General features: G+C 39.2%; 1 protein-coding gene across 1 annotated transcript in view; it reads right to left on the bottom strand.

The window, feature by feature from the left end:
- LOC147683106 (fish-egg lectin-like) overlaps nucleotides 1-13987 on the bottom strand; it is a 348594-nt gene that overhangs the window by 51144 nt on the left and 283463 nt on the right. The window lies entirely within an intron of this gene.

Below are 13987 nucleotides of genomic sequence, written 5' to 3' on the forward strand. Positions count from 1 at the left end.
TGACTAGAGTTGGAATAGTAAATTATATTGGGTCACTGTGCAGCACCTTCCCTGAGTTTCATCTGACTGGAGTTGGAATAGTAAATTGTATTTGGTCAGTGTCCAGCACCTTCCCTTTTTACACCTGAATGGAGTTGCAATAGTAAATTATATTGGGTTACTGTCCAGCACCTTCCCGGAGTTTTATCTGACTTGAATTGGAAGTGTAAATTGTATATGGCCAGTGTCCAGCACATTCCCTGTTTTTCACCTGACTGGAGTTGGAATAGTAAATTATATTGGGTCACTGTCCAGCACCTTCCCTGAGTTTCATCTGACTGGAGTTGGAATAGTAAATTGTATATGGTCAGTGTCCAGCACCTTCCCTCTTTTTCACCTGACTGGAGTTGGAATAGTAAATTGTATATGGTCAGTGTCCAGCACCTTCCCTGTTTTTCACCTGACTGGAGTTGGAATAGTAAATTATATTGGGTCACTGTCCAGCACCTTCCCTGAGTTTCATCTGACTGGAGTTGGAATAGTAAACTATATTGGGTCACTGTCCAGCACATTCCCTGAGTTTCATCTGACTGGAGTTGGAATAGTAAATTGTATATGGTCAGTGTGCAGCATATTCCCTGTTTTTCAGCTGACTGGAGTTGGAACAGTATATTATATTGGGTCACTGTCCACCACCTTCTCTGAGTTTCATCTGACTGGAGTTGGAAAAGTGAATTGTATATGGTCAGTGTCCAGCACATTCCCTGTTTTTCACCTGACTGGAGTTGGAATAGTCAATTATATTGGGTCACTGTCCAGCACCTTCCCAGAATTTCATCTGACTGGAGTTGGAATAGTAAATTATATTGGGTCACTGTCCAGCACCTTCCCTGAGTTTCATCTGACTGGAGTTGGAATAGTAAATTGTATATGGTCAGTGTCCAGCACCTTCCCTGTTTTTCACCTGACTACCGTTGGAATACTAAATTATATTGGGTCACTGTCCAGCACCTTCCCTGAGTTTCATCTGACTGGAGTTGGAATAGTAAATTGTATATGGTCAGTGTCCAGCACCTTCCCTGTTTTTCACCTGACTGGAGTTGGAATAATCCATTATATTGGGTCACTGTCCAGAACCTTCCCTGAGTTTCATCTGACTGGAGTTCGAATTGTAAATTGTATATGGTCAGTGTCCAGCACCTTCCCTTTTTACACCTGAATGGAGTTGCAATAGTAAATTATATTGGGTTACTGTCCAGCACCTTCCCTGAGTTTTATCTGACTTGAATTGGAATTGTAAATTGTATATGGCCAGTGTCCAGCACATTCCCTGTTTTTCACCTGACTGGAGTTGGAATAGTAAACTATATTGGGTCACTGTCCAGCACCTTCCCAGAGTTCCATCTGACTGGAGTTGGAATAGTAAATTATATTGGGTCACTGTCCAGCACCTTCTCTGAGTTTCATCTGACTGGAATTGGAATTGTAAATTGTATATGGTAAGTGTCCAGCACATTCCCTGTTTTTCACCTGACTGGAGTTGGAATAGTAAATTATATTGGGTCACTGTCCAGCACCTTCCCTGTTTTTCACATTACTGGAGTTGGAATAGTCAATTATATTGGGTCACTGTCCAGCACCTTCCCTGAGTTTCACCTGACTGGAGTTGGAATAGTAAATTGTATATGGTCAGTGTCCAGCACCTTCCCTGTTTTTCACCTGACTGGAGTTGCAATAGTAAATTATATTGGGTCACTGTCCAGCACCTTCCCTGAGTTTCATCTGACTGGTGTTGGCATAGTAAATATTATATGGTGAGTGTCCAGCACCTTCCCTGTTTTTCACATGAATGGAGTTGGAATAGTAAATTCTATTGAGTTACTGTCCAGCACCTTCCCTGAGTTTTATCTGACTGGAGTTGGAATAGCAAATTGTATATGGTCAGTATCCAGCACATTCCCTGTTTTTCACCAGACTGGAGTTGGAGTATTCGATTATATTGTGTCACTGTCCAGCACCTTCCCAGAGTTTCATATGACTGGAGTTGGAATAGTAAATTATAATGGGTCACTGTCCAGCACCTTCCCTGAGTTTCATCTGACTGGAGTTGGAATAGTAAATTTTATATGGTCAGTGTCCAGCACCTTCCCTGTTTTTCACCTGACTGGAGTTGGAATAGTAAATTTTATATGGTCAGTGTCCAGCACCTTCCCTGTTTTTCACCTGACTGGAGTAGGAATAGTACATTATATTGGGTCACGGTCCAGCACCTTCCCTGAGTTTCATCTGACTGGAGTTGGAATTGTAAATTGTATATGGTCAGTGTCCAGCCCCTTCCCTCTTTTTCACTTGACTGGAGTTGGAATAGTAAATTATATAGGGTTACTGTCCAGCACCTTCCCTGAGTTTTATCTGACTTGAATTGGAATTGTAAATTGTATATGGTCAGTGTCCAGCACATTCCCTGTTTTGCACCTGACTGGAGGTGGAATAGTAAATTATATTGGGTCACTGTCCAGCACCTTCCCAGAGTTTCATCTGACTGGAGTTGAAATAGTAAATTATATTGGGTCACTGTCCAGCACCTTCCCTGAGATTCATCTGACTGGAGTTGGAATAGTAAATTGTATATGGTCAGTGTCCAGCACCTTCCCTGTTTTTCACCTGACTGGAGTTGGAATAGTAAATTATATTGGGTCACTGTCCATGCACCTTCCCTGAGTTTCATCTGACTGGAGTTGGAATAGTAAACTATATTGGGTCACTGTCCAGCACATTCCCTGAGTTTCATTTGACTGGAGTTGGAATAGTAAATTGTATATGGTCAGTGTGCAGCATATTCCCTGTTTTTCACCTGACTGGAGTTGGAACAGTATATTATATTGGGTCACTGTCCAGCACCTTCCCTGAGTTTCATCTGACTGGAGTTGGAATAGTGAATTGTATATGGTCAGTGTCCAGCACATTCCCTGTTTTTCACCTGACTGGAGTTGGAATAGTCAATTATATTGGGTCACTGTCCAGCACCTTCCCAGAGTTTCATCTGACTGGAGTTGGAATAGTAAATTATATTGGGTCACTGTCCAGCACCTTCCCTGAGTTTCATCTGACTGGAGTTGGAATAGTAAATTGTATATGGTCAGTGTCCAGCATCTTCCCTGTTTTTCACCTGACTGGAGTTGGAATAATCCATTATATTGGGTCACTGTCCAGAACCTTCCCTGAGTTTCATCTGACTGGAGTTCGAATTGTAAATTGTATATGGTCAGTGTCCAGCACCTTCCCTTTTTACACCTGAATGGAGTTGCAATTGTAAATCATATTGGGTTACTGTCCAGCACCTTCCCTGAGTTTTATCTGACTTGAATTGGAATTGTAAATTGTATATGGCCAGTGTCCAGCACATTCCCTGTTTTTAACCTGACTGGAGTTGGAATAGTAAATTATGTTGGGTCACTGTCCAGCATCTTCCCAGAGTTCCATCTGACTGGAGTTGGAATAGTAAATTATATTGGGTCACTGTCCAGCACCTTCTCTGAGTTTCATCTGACTGGAGTTGGAATCGTAAATTGTATATGGTCAGTGTCCAGCACCTTCCCTGTTTTTCACCTGACTGGAGTTGAAATAGTACATTATATTGGGTCACTGTCCAGCACCTTCCCTGAGTTTCATCTGGCTGGAGTTGGAATAGTAAATTGTATATGTTCAGTGTCCAGCACCTTCCCAGTTTTTCACCTGACTGGAGTTGGAATAGTAAATTATATTGGGTCACTGTCGAGCACCTTCCCTGAGTTTCATCTGACTGGAGTTGGAATAGTAAATTATATTGGGTCACTGTCCAGCACATTCCCTGAGTTTCATCTGACTGGAGTTGGAATAGTAAATTGTATATGGTCAGTGTACAGCATATTGCCTGTTTTTCATCTGACTGGAGCTGGAACAGTAAATTATATTGGGTCACTGTCCAGCACCTTCCCTGAGTTTCATCTGACTGGAGTTGGAATAGTAAATTGTACATTGTCAGTGTCCAGCACATTCCCTGTTTTTCACCTGATTGGAGTTGGAATAGTACAATATATTGGGTCGCTGTGCAGCACCTTCCCTGAGTTTCATCTGACTGGAGTTGGAATAGTAAATTGTATATTGTCAGTGTCCAGCACATTCCCTGTTTTTCACCTGATTGGAGTTGGAATTGTACAATATATTGGGTCACTGTGCAGCACCGTCCCTGAGTTTCATCTGGCTGGAGTTGGAATTGTAAATTGTATATGGTCAGTGTCCAGCACCTTCCCTGTTTTTCACTGGACTGGAGTTGGAATAGTAAATTATATTGGGTCACTGTCCAGCACCTTCCCTGAGTTTCATCTGACTGGAGTTGAAATAGTAAATTGTATATGGTCAGTGTCCAGCACATTAGCTGTTTTTCACCTGATTGGAGTTGGAATAGTAAATTATATTGGGTCACTGTCCAGCACCTTCCCAGAGTTTCATATGACTGGAGTTGGAATAGTAAATTATATATTGTCAGTGTCCAGCAGATTCCCTGTTTTTCACCTGATTGGAGTTGGAATTGTACAATATATTGGGTCACTGTGCAGCACCGTCCCTGAGTTTCATCTGGCTGGAGTTGGAATAGTAAATTGTATATGGTCAGTGTCCAGCACCTTCCCTGTTTTTCACTGGACTGGAGTTGGAATAGTAAATTATATTGGGTCACTGTCCAGCACCTTCCCTGTTTTTCACATTACTGGAGTTGGAATAGTCAATTATATTGGGTCACTGTCCAGCACCTTCCCTGAGTTTCACCTGACTGGAGTTGGAATAGTAAATTGTATATGGTCAGTGTCCAGCACCTTCCCTGTTTTTCACCTGACTGGAGTTGCAATAGTAAATTATATTGGGTCACTGTCCAGCATCTTTCCTGAGTTTCATCTGACTGGTGTTGGCATAGTAAATATTATATGGTGAGTGTCCAGCACCTTCCCTGTTTTTCACATGAATGGAGTTGGAATAGTAAATTCTATTGAGTTACTGTCCAGCACCTTCCCTAAGCTGTATCTGACTGGAGTTGGAATAGTAAATTGTATATGGTCAGTATCCAGCACATTCCCGGTTTTTCACCCGACTGGAGTTGGAGTATTTGATTATATTGTGTCACTGTCCAGCACCTTCCCAGAGTTTCATATGACTGGAGTTGGAATAGTAAATTATAATGGGTCACTGTCCAGCACCTTCCCTGAGTTTCATCTGACTGGAGTTTATGGTCAGTGTCCAGCACCTTCCCTGTTTTTCACCTGACTGGAGTTGGAATAGTAAATTGTATATGGTCAGTGTCCAGCACCTTCCCTGTTTTTCACCTGACTGGAGTAGGAATAGTACATTATATTGGGTCACTGTCCAGCACCTTCCCTGAGTTTCATCTGACTGGAGTTGGAATTGTAAATTGTATATGGTCAGTGTCCAGCCCCTTCCCTCTTTTTCACTTGACTGGAGTTGGAATAGTAAATTATATAGGGTTACTGTCCAGCACCTTCCCTGAGTTTTATCTGACTTGAATTGGAATTGTAAATTGTATATGGTCAGTGTCCAGCACATTCCCTGTTTTGCACCTGACTGGAGGTGGAATAGTAAATTATATTGGGTCACTGTCCAGCACCTTCCCAGAGTTTCATCTGACTGGAGTTGGAATAGTAAATTATATTGGGTCACTGTCCAGCACCTTCCCTGAGTTTCATCTGACTGGAGTTGGAATAGTAAATTGTATATGGTCAGTGTCCAGCACCTTCCCTGTTTTTCACCTGACTGGAGTTGGAATAGTAAATTATATTGGGTCACTGTCCAGCACCTTCCCTGAGTTTCATCTGACTGGAGTTGGAATAGTAAACTATATTGGCTCACTGTCCAGCACATTCCCTGAGTTTCATCTGACTGGAGTTGGAATAGTAAATTGTATATGGTCAGTGTGCAGCATATTCCCTGTTTTTCAGCTGACTGGAGTTGGAACAGTATATTATATTGGGTCACTGTCCACCACCTTCTCTGAGTTTCATCTGACTGGAGTTGGAAAAGTGAATTGTATATGGTCAGTGTCCAGCACATTCCCTGTTTTTCACCTGACTGGAGTTGGAATAGTCAATTATATTGGGTCACTGTCCAGCACCTTCCCAGAGTTTCATCTGACTGGAGTTGGAATAGTAAATTATATTGGGTCACTGTCCAGCACCTTCCCTGAGTTTCATCTGACTGGAGTTGGAATAGTAAATTGTATATGGTCAGTGTCCAGCACCTTCCCTGTTTTTCACCTGACTACCGTTGGAATACTAAATTATATTGGGTCACTGTCCAGCACCTTCCCTGAGTTTCATCTGACTGGAGTTGGAATAGTAAATTGTATATGGTCAGTGTCCAGCACCTTCCCTGTTTTTCACCTGACTGGAGTTGGAATACTCCATTATATTGGGTCACTGTCCAGAACCTTCCCTGAGTTTCATCTGACTGGAGTTCGAATTGTAAATTGTATATGGTCAGTGTCCAGCACCTTCCCTTTTTACACCTGAATGGAGTTGCAATAGTAAATTATATTGGGTTACTGTCCAGCACCTTCCCTGAGTTTTATCTGACTTGAATTGGAATTGTAAATTGTATATGGCCAGTGTCCAGCACATTCCCTGTTTTTCACCTGACTGGAGTTGGAATAGTAAATTATATTGGGTCACTGTCCAGCACCTTCCCAGAGTTCCATCTGACTGGAGTTGGAATAGTAAATTATATTGGGTCACTGTCCAGCACCTTCTCTGAGTTTCATCTGACTGGAATTGGAATTGTAAATTGTATATGGTAAGTGTCCAGCACATTCCCTGTTTTTCACCTGACTGGAGTTGGAATAGTAAATTATATTGGGTCACTGTCCAGCACCTTCCCTGTTTTTCACATTACTGGAGTTGGAATAGTCAATTATATTGGGTCACTGTCCAGCACCTTCCCTGAGTTTCACCTGACTGGAGTTGGAATAGTAAATTGTATATGGTCAGTGTCCAGCACCTTCCCTGTTTTTCACCTGACTGGAGTTGCAATAGTAAATTATATTGGGTCACTGTCCAGCACCTTCCCTGAGTTTCATCTGACTGGTGTTGGCATAGTAAATATTATATGGTGAGTGTCCAGCACCTTCCCTGTTTTTCACATGAATGGAGTTGGAATAGTAAATTCTATTGAGTTACTGTCCAGCACCTTCCCTGAGTTTTATCTGACTGGAGTTGGAATAGCAAATTGTATATGGTCAGTATCCAGCACATTCCCTGTTTTTTCAGACTGGAGTTGGAGTATTCGATTATATTGTGTCACTGTCCAGCACCTTCCCAGAGTTTCATATGACTGGAGTTGGAATAGTAAATTATAATGGGTCACTGTCCAGCACCTTCCCTGAGTTTCATCTGACTGGAGTTGGAATAGTAAATTTTATATGGTCAGTGTCCAGCACCTTCCCTGTTTTTCACCTGACTGGAGTTGGAATAGTAAATTTTATATGGTCAGTGTCCAGCACCTTCCCTGTTTTTCACCTGACTGGAGTAGGAATAGTACATTATATTGGGTCACTGTCCAGCACCTTCCCTGAGTTTCATCTGACTGGAGTTGGAATTGTAAATTGTATATGGTCAGTGTCCAGCCCCTTCCCTCTTTTTCACTTGACTGGAGTTGGAATAGTAAATTATATAGGGTTACTGTCCAGCACCTTCCCTGAGTTTTATCTGACTTGAATTGGAATTGTAAATTGTATATGGTCAGTGTCCAGCACATTCCCTGTTTTGCACCTGACTGGAGGTGGAATAGTAAATTATATTGGGTCACTGTCCAGCACCTTCCCAGAGTTTCATCTGACTGGAGTTGAAATAGTAAATTATATTGGGTCACTGTCCAGCACCTTCCCTGAGTTTCATCTGACTGGAGTTGGAATAGTAAATTGTATATGGTCAGTGTCCAGCACCTTCCCTGTTTTTCACCTGACTGGAGTTGGAATAGTAAATTATATTGGGTCACTGTCCATGCACCTTCCCTGAGTTTCATCTGACTGGAGTTGGAATAGTAAACTATATTGGGTCACTGTTTAGCACATTCCCTGAGTTTCATCTGACTGGAGTTGGAATAGTAAATTGTATATGGTCAGTGTGCAGCATATTCCCTGTTTTTCACCTGACTGGAGTTGGAACAGTATATTATATTGGGTCACTGTCCAGCACCTTCCCTGAGTTTCATCTGACTGGAGTTGGAATAGTGAATTGTATATGGTCAGTGTCCAGCACATTCCCTGTTTTTCACCTGACTGGAGTTGGAATAGTCAATTATATTGGGTCACTGTCCAGCACCTTCCCAGAGTTTCATCTGACTGGAGTTGGAATAGTAAATTATATTGGGTCACTGTCCAGCACCTTCCCTGAGTTTCATCTGACTGGAGTTGGAATAGTAAATTGTATATGGTCAGTGTCCAGCATCTTCCCTGTTTTTCACCTGACTGGAGTTGGAATAATCCATTATATTGGGTCACTGTCCAGAACCTTCCCTGAGTTTCATCTGACTGGAGTTCGAATTGTAAATTGTATATGGTCAGTGTCCAGCACCTTCCCTGTTTACACCTGAATGGAGTTGCAATTGTAAATCATATTGGGTTACTGTCCAGCACCTTCCCTGAGTTTTATCTGACTTGAATTGGAATTGTAAATTGTATATGGCCAGTGTCCAGCACATTCCCTGTTTTTAACCTGACTGGAGTTGGAATAGTAAATTATGTTGGGTCACTGTCCAGCATCTTCCCAGAGTTCCATCTGACTGGAGTTGGAATAGTAAATTATATTGGGTCACTGTCCAGCACCTTCTCTGAGTTTCATCTGACTGGAGTTGGAATCGTAAATTGTATATGGTCAGTGTCCAGCACCTTCCCTGTTTTTCACCTGACTGGAGTTGAAATAGTACATTATATTGGGTCACTGTCCAGCACCTTCCCTGAGTTTCATCTGGCTGGAGTTGGAATAGTAAATTGTATATGTTCAGTGTCCAGCACCTTCCCAGTTTTTCACCTGACTGGAGTTGGAATAGTAAATTATATTGGGTCACTGTCGAGCACCTTCCCTGAGTTTCATCTGACTGGAGTTGGAATAGTAAATTATATTGGGTCACTGTCCAGCACATTCCCTGAGTTTCATCTGACTGGAGTTGGAATAGTAAATTGTATATGGTTAGTGTGCAGCATATTGCCTGTTTTTCATCTGACTGGAGCTGGAACAGTAAATTATATTGGGTCACTGTCCAGCACCTTCCCTGAGTTTCATCTGACTGGAGTTGGAATAGTAAATTGTACATTGTCAGTGTCCAGCACATTCCCTGTTTTTCACCTGATTGGAGTTGGAATAGTACAATATATTGGGTCGCTGTGCAGCACCTTCCCTGAGTTTCATCTGACTGGAGTTGGAATAGTAAATTGTATATTGTCAGTGTCCAGCACATTCCCTGTTTTTCACCTGATTGGAGTTGGAATTGTACAATATATTGGGTCACTGGTCAGCACCGTCCCTGAGTTTCATCTGGCTGGAGTTGGAATTGTAAATTGTATATGGTCAGTGTCCAGCACCTTCCCTGTTTTTCACTGGACTGGAGTTGGAATAGTAAATTATATTGGGTCACTGTCCAGCACCTTCCCTGAGTTTCATCTGACTGGAGTTGAAATAGTAAATTGTATATGGTCAGTGTCCAGCACATTAGCTGTTTTTCACCTGATTGGAGTTGGAATAGTAAATTATATTGGGTCACTGTCCAGCACCTTCCCAGAGTTTCATATGACTGGAGTTGGAATAGTAAATTATATATTGTCAGTGTCCAGCACATTCCCTGTTTTTCACCTGATTGGAGTTGGAATTGTACAATATATTGGGTCACTGTGCAGCACCGTCCCTGAGTTTCATCTGGCTGGAGTTGGAATAGTAAATTGTATATGGTCAGTGTCCAGCACCTTCCCTGTTTTTCACTGGACTGGAGTTGGAATAGTAAATTATATTGGGTCACTGTCCAGCACCTTCCCTGAGTTTCATCTGACTGGAGTTGAAATAGTAAATTGTATATGGTCAGTGTGCAGCATATTCCCTGTTTTTCACCTGACTAGAGTTGGAACGGTAATTTATATTGGGTCACTGTCCTGCACCTTCCCTGAGTTTCATCTGAATGGAGTTGGAATAGTAAATTGTATATGGTCAGTGTCCAGCAACTTCCCTGTTTTTCATCTGAATGGAGTTGGAATAGTACATTTTATATAGTTAGTGTCCAGCACCTTCCCTGTTTTTCACATGACTGGAGTTGGAATTGTAAATTGTATATGGTCAGTGTCAGGCACCTTCCCTCTTTTTCACCTGACTGGAGTTGGAATAGTAAATTATATTGGGTTACTGTCCAGCACATTCCCTGAGTTTTATCTGACTGGAATTGGAATTGTAAATTGTATATGGTCAGTGTCCAGCACATTCCCTATTTTTCACCTGACTGGAGTTGGAATAGTAAATAATATTGGGTCACTGTCCAGCACCTTCTCTGAGTTTCATCTGACTGGAGTTGGAATCGTAAATTGTATATGGTCAGTGTCCAGCACCTTCCCTGTTATTCAACTGACTAGAGTTGGAATACTACATTATATTGGGTCACTGTCCAGCACCTTTCCTGAGTTTCATCTGGCTGGAGTTGGAATAGTAAATTGTATATGGTCAGTGACCAGCACCTTCCCTGTTTTTCACCTGACTGGAGTTGGAATAGTAAATTATATTGGGTCACTGTCCAGCACCTTCCCTGAGTTTCATCTGACTGGAGTTGGAATAGTATATTGTATATGGTCAGTGTCCAGCACATTCCCTGTTTTTCACCTAATTGGAGTTGGAATAGTAAATTATATTGGGTCACTGTCCAGCACCTTCCCAGAGTTTCATATGACTGGAGTTGGAATAGTAAATTATATTGGTTCACTGTCCAGCACATTCCCTGAGTTTCATCTGACTGGAGTTGGAATAGTAAATTGTATATGGTCAGTGTGCAGCATATTCCCTGTTTTTCACCTGACTGGAGTTGGAATAGTAAATTATATTGGGTCACTGTCCAGCACCTTCCCTGAGTTTCATCTGAATGGAGTTAGAATAGTAAATTGTACATGGTCAGTGTCCAGCAACTTCCCTGTTTTTCATCTGAATGGAGTTGGAATAGTACATTTTATATAGTTAGTGTCCAGCACCTTCCCTGTTTTTCACATGACTGGAGTTGGAATTGTAAATTGTATATGGTCAGTGTCAGGCACCTTCCCTCTTTTTCACCTGACTGGAGTTGGAATAGTAAATTATATTGGGTTACTGTCCAGCACCTTCCCTGAGTTTTATCTGACTGGAATTGGAATTGTAAATTTTATATGGGCAGTGTCCAGCACATTCCCTGTTTTTCACCTGACGGGAGTTGGAATAGTAAATAATATTGGGTCACTGTCCAGCACCTTCTCTGAGTTTTATCTGACTGGAGTTGGAATCGTAAATTATATATGGTCAGTGTCCAGCACCTTCCCTGTTTTTCACCTGACTAGAGTTGGAATACTACATTATATTGGGTCACTGTCCAGCACCTTCCCTGAGTTTCATCTGGCTGGAGTTGGAATAGTAAATTGTATATGGTCAGTGTCCAGCACCTTCCCTGTTTTTCACCTGACTGGAGTTGGAATAGTAAATTATATTGGGTCACTGTCCAGCACCTTCCCTGAGTTTCATCTGACTGGAGTTGGAATAGTAAATTGAATATGGTCAGTGTCCAGCACATTCCCTGTTTTTCACCTGATTGGAGTTGGAATAGTAAATTATATTGGGTCACTGTCCAGCACCTTCCCAGAGTTTCATATGACTGGAGTTGGAATAGTAAATTATATTGGTTCACTGTCCAGCACATTCCCTGAGTTTCATCTGACTGGAGTTGGAATAGTAAATTGTATATGGTCAGTGTGCAGCATATTCCCTGTTTTTCACCTGACTGGAGTTGGATAGTAAATTATATTGGGTCACTGTCCAGCACCTTCCCTGAGTTTCATCTGAGTGGAGTTGGAATAGTAAATTGTATATGGTCAGTGTCCAGCAACTTCCCTGTTTTTCATCTGAATGGAGTTGGAATAGTAGATTTTATTTGGTTAGTGTCCAGCACCTTCCCTGTTTTTCACATGACTGGAGTTGGAATAGTAAATTATATTGGGTCAGTGTACAGAAACTTACTTGACTGTTATTAGAATGGAGTGGGAATAGTAAGTTATATATGTTAGAAACTTAAATCAGAAAAGTAATGTAAAACAAAACTGATGTAGTATTATAATTGTAGAATAAATATTACTAATGGAAAAAGTTAGATGTAAATATATAATTATTATTATAATCATCACAATTTAAATATAACATTTTATTCTTATCAGTAAAATAAGTAGATATGCAGTTTTTGAATTTTTTTATTGACAGATTGTATTTATAATATGAACAGTACAGTATAACAATTAAGTACTCTTTTTTATAAACAATTAGGTAAATAGAATGTATGACATTACATTTATTAATATTCATAAATGTTTTACATTTCAAGATAAAAATATTTTTAACATTTTTATTGAAAAATTATATACAGTGTTGGTTCAGATTTGTGATACAGTTTATCAACAGTTTTAAACTTTTTATTCTTTTTTAATAAATATTTTTCAAACATTTTCTTAAAATATTTATTTAATAATGTTAATATATAATATATTAATTTTATTAATTAAATATTTCAAATGTTTACATGAACAGAAAATAATAAACAGGTAAGTATATATTTGCTACATTTACATGCTAAATATATTTTGCATATTATGTATACTTATTAAATACAATGTTGTTAATAATAATTAATAGTTGTAATTAATTATTATTAAGTATATACTAAGCTTTCAAATAAAAAAATGGATAATACAATATAAATTAGTAAATCATTTATACAGTTGCATATAATGTTTGAAATGAATTTGTAAAATATTTACATACATATATACAATTATTAATAATAATAATTAATATATTATAATAATTATTATTATTAATTTACAAATGTAAAATAATTATGCAATATTTTAACAAATAACATAAACATATTTTGAATATAATCACTGAAGTGTAAATTTGTATCTCTATTTATTTACATTATATATACCTAAATAGGATTAATAATAATACATAATATTTCTTATTTATTATTATTAATTTACAAATGTTACATATTTCTATTGTAAGTTTAAAAATAAAACAAATGTGAATAATATATAAACTGAAGTTTTATTCTTTATATGTAATTATTACTATGTAAATATATTAAATTAAGTATTAATAATAAATAATAATACGTTATTATTAGTTATTAATAATGTACTATGGAGATTTATTGTAAGAATATTTTTAGAAGTGGTAGAATTTTTTTATAAAATTATAAGTATAGTAGTATATTTTATTTTTATTTACAACATTGTATTTAAAAAGTTTAAGTTGCTATTAGTGTTTAAATGGGACTATTTTTTAACCGCGTAAGGTTATTTTGCTTTATTCAGGACTGGAGAAGCTCGCGGTTGGATGGTGTGTCGCGTTGCAAAAGGTAAGGTGAATTTTAACTATTATATGTTATAGATTAGTAGTGTTTGAGTATATTTTGGAGGTGTGTGGTGTTATTGTGTGTGTTTAGTTGTGGCTTTGGTATGTTTTAGGTGTTATTTGGCTTTTACGGAGTTGTCATGAGTGTTTGAGGACTAGTGTATTTTCTGAGTTTCATGTAAAACTATGTGTATTTTAAAGTTTTACAGTAATGTTTATGTATATTTGGAAATGTTTGGGGGCTTTGTGTGGGTGGTTTTGTTTTCAATATATTTTACTGGTTCCGGGATTTCGCAATTTCGTTCCGGAGAAGGATGCGGTTTTTTTTTGGAGAAGAGATTGTA

This window comes from Lissotriton vulgaris, chromosome 11 (assembly GCF_964263255.1).
Source record: "Lissotriton vulgaris chromosome 11, aLisVul1.2, whole genome shotgun sequence".
NCBI classification, from domain to species: Eukaryota; Metazoa; Chordata; class Amphibia; order Caudata; family Salamandridae; genus Lissotriton; species Lissotriton vulgaris.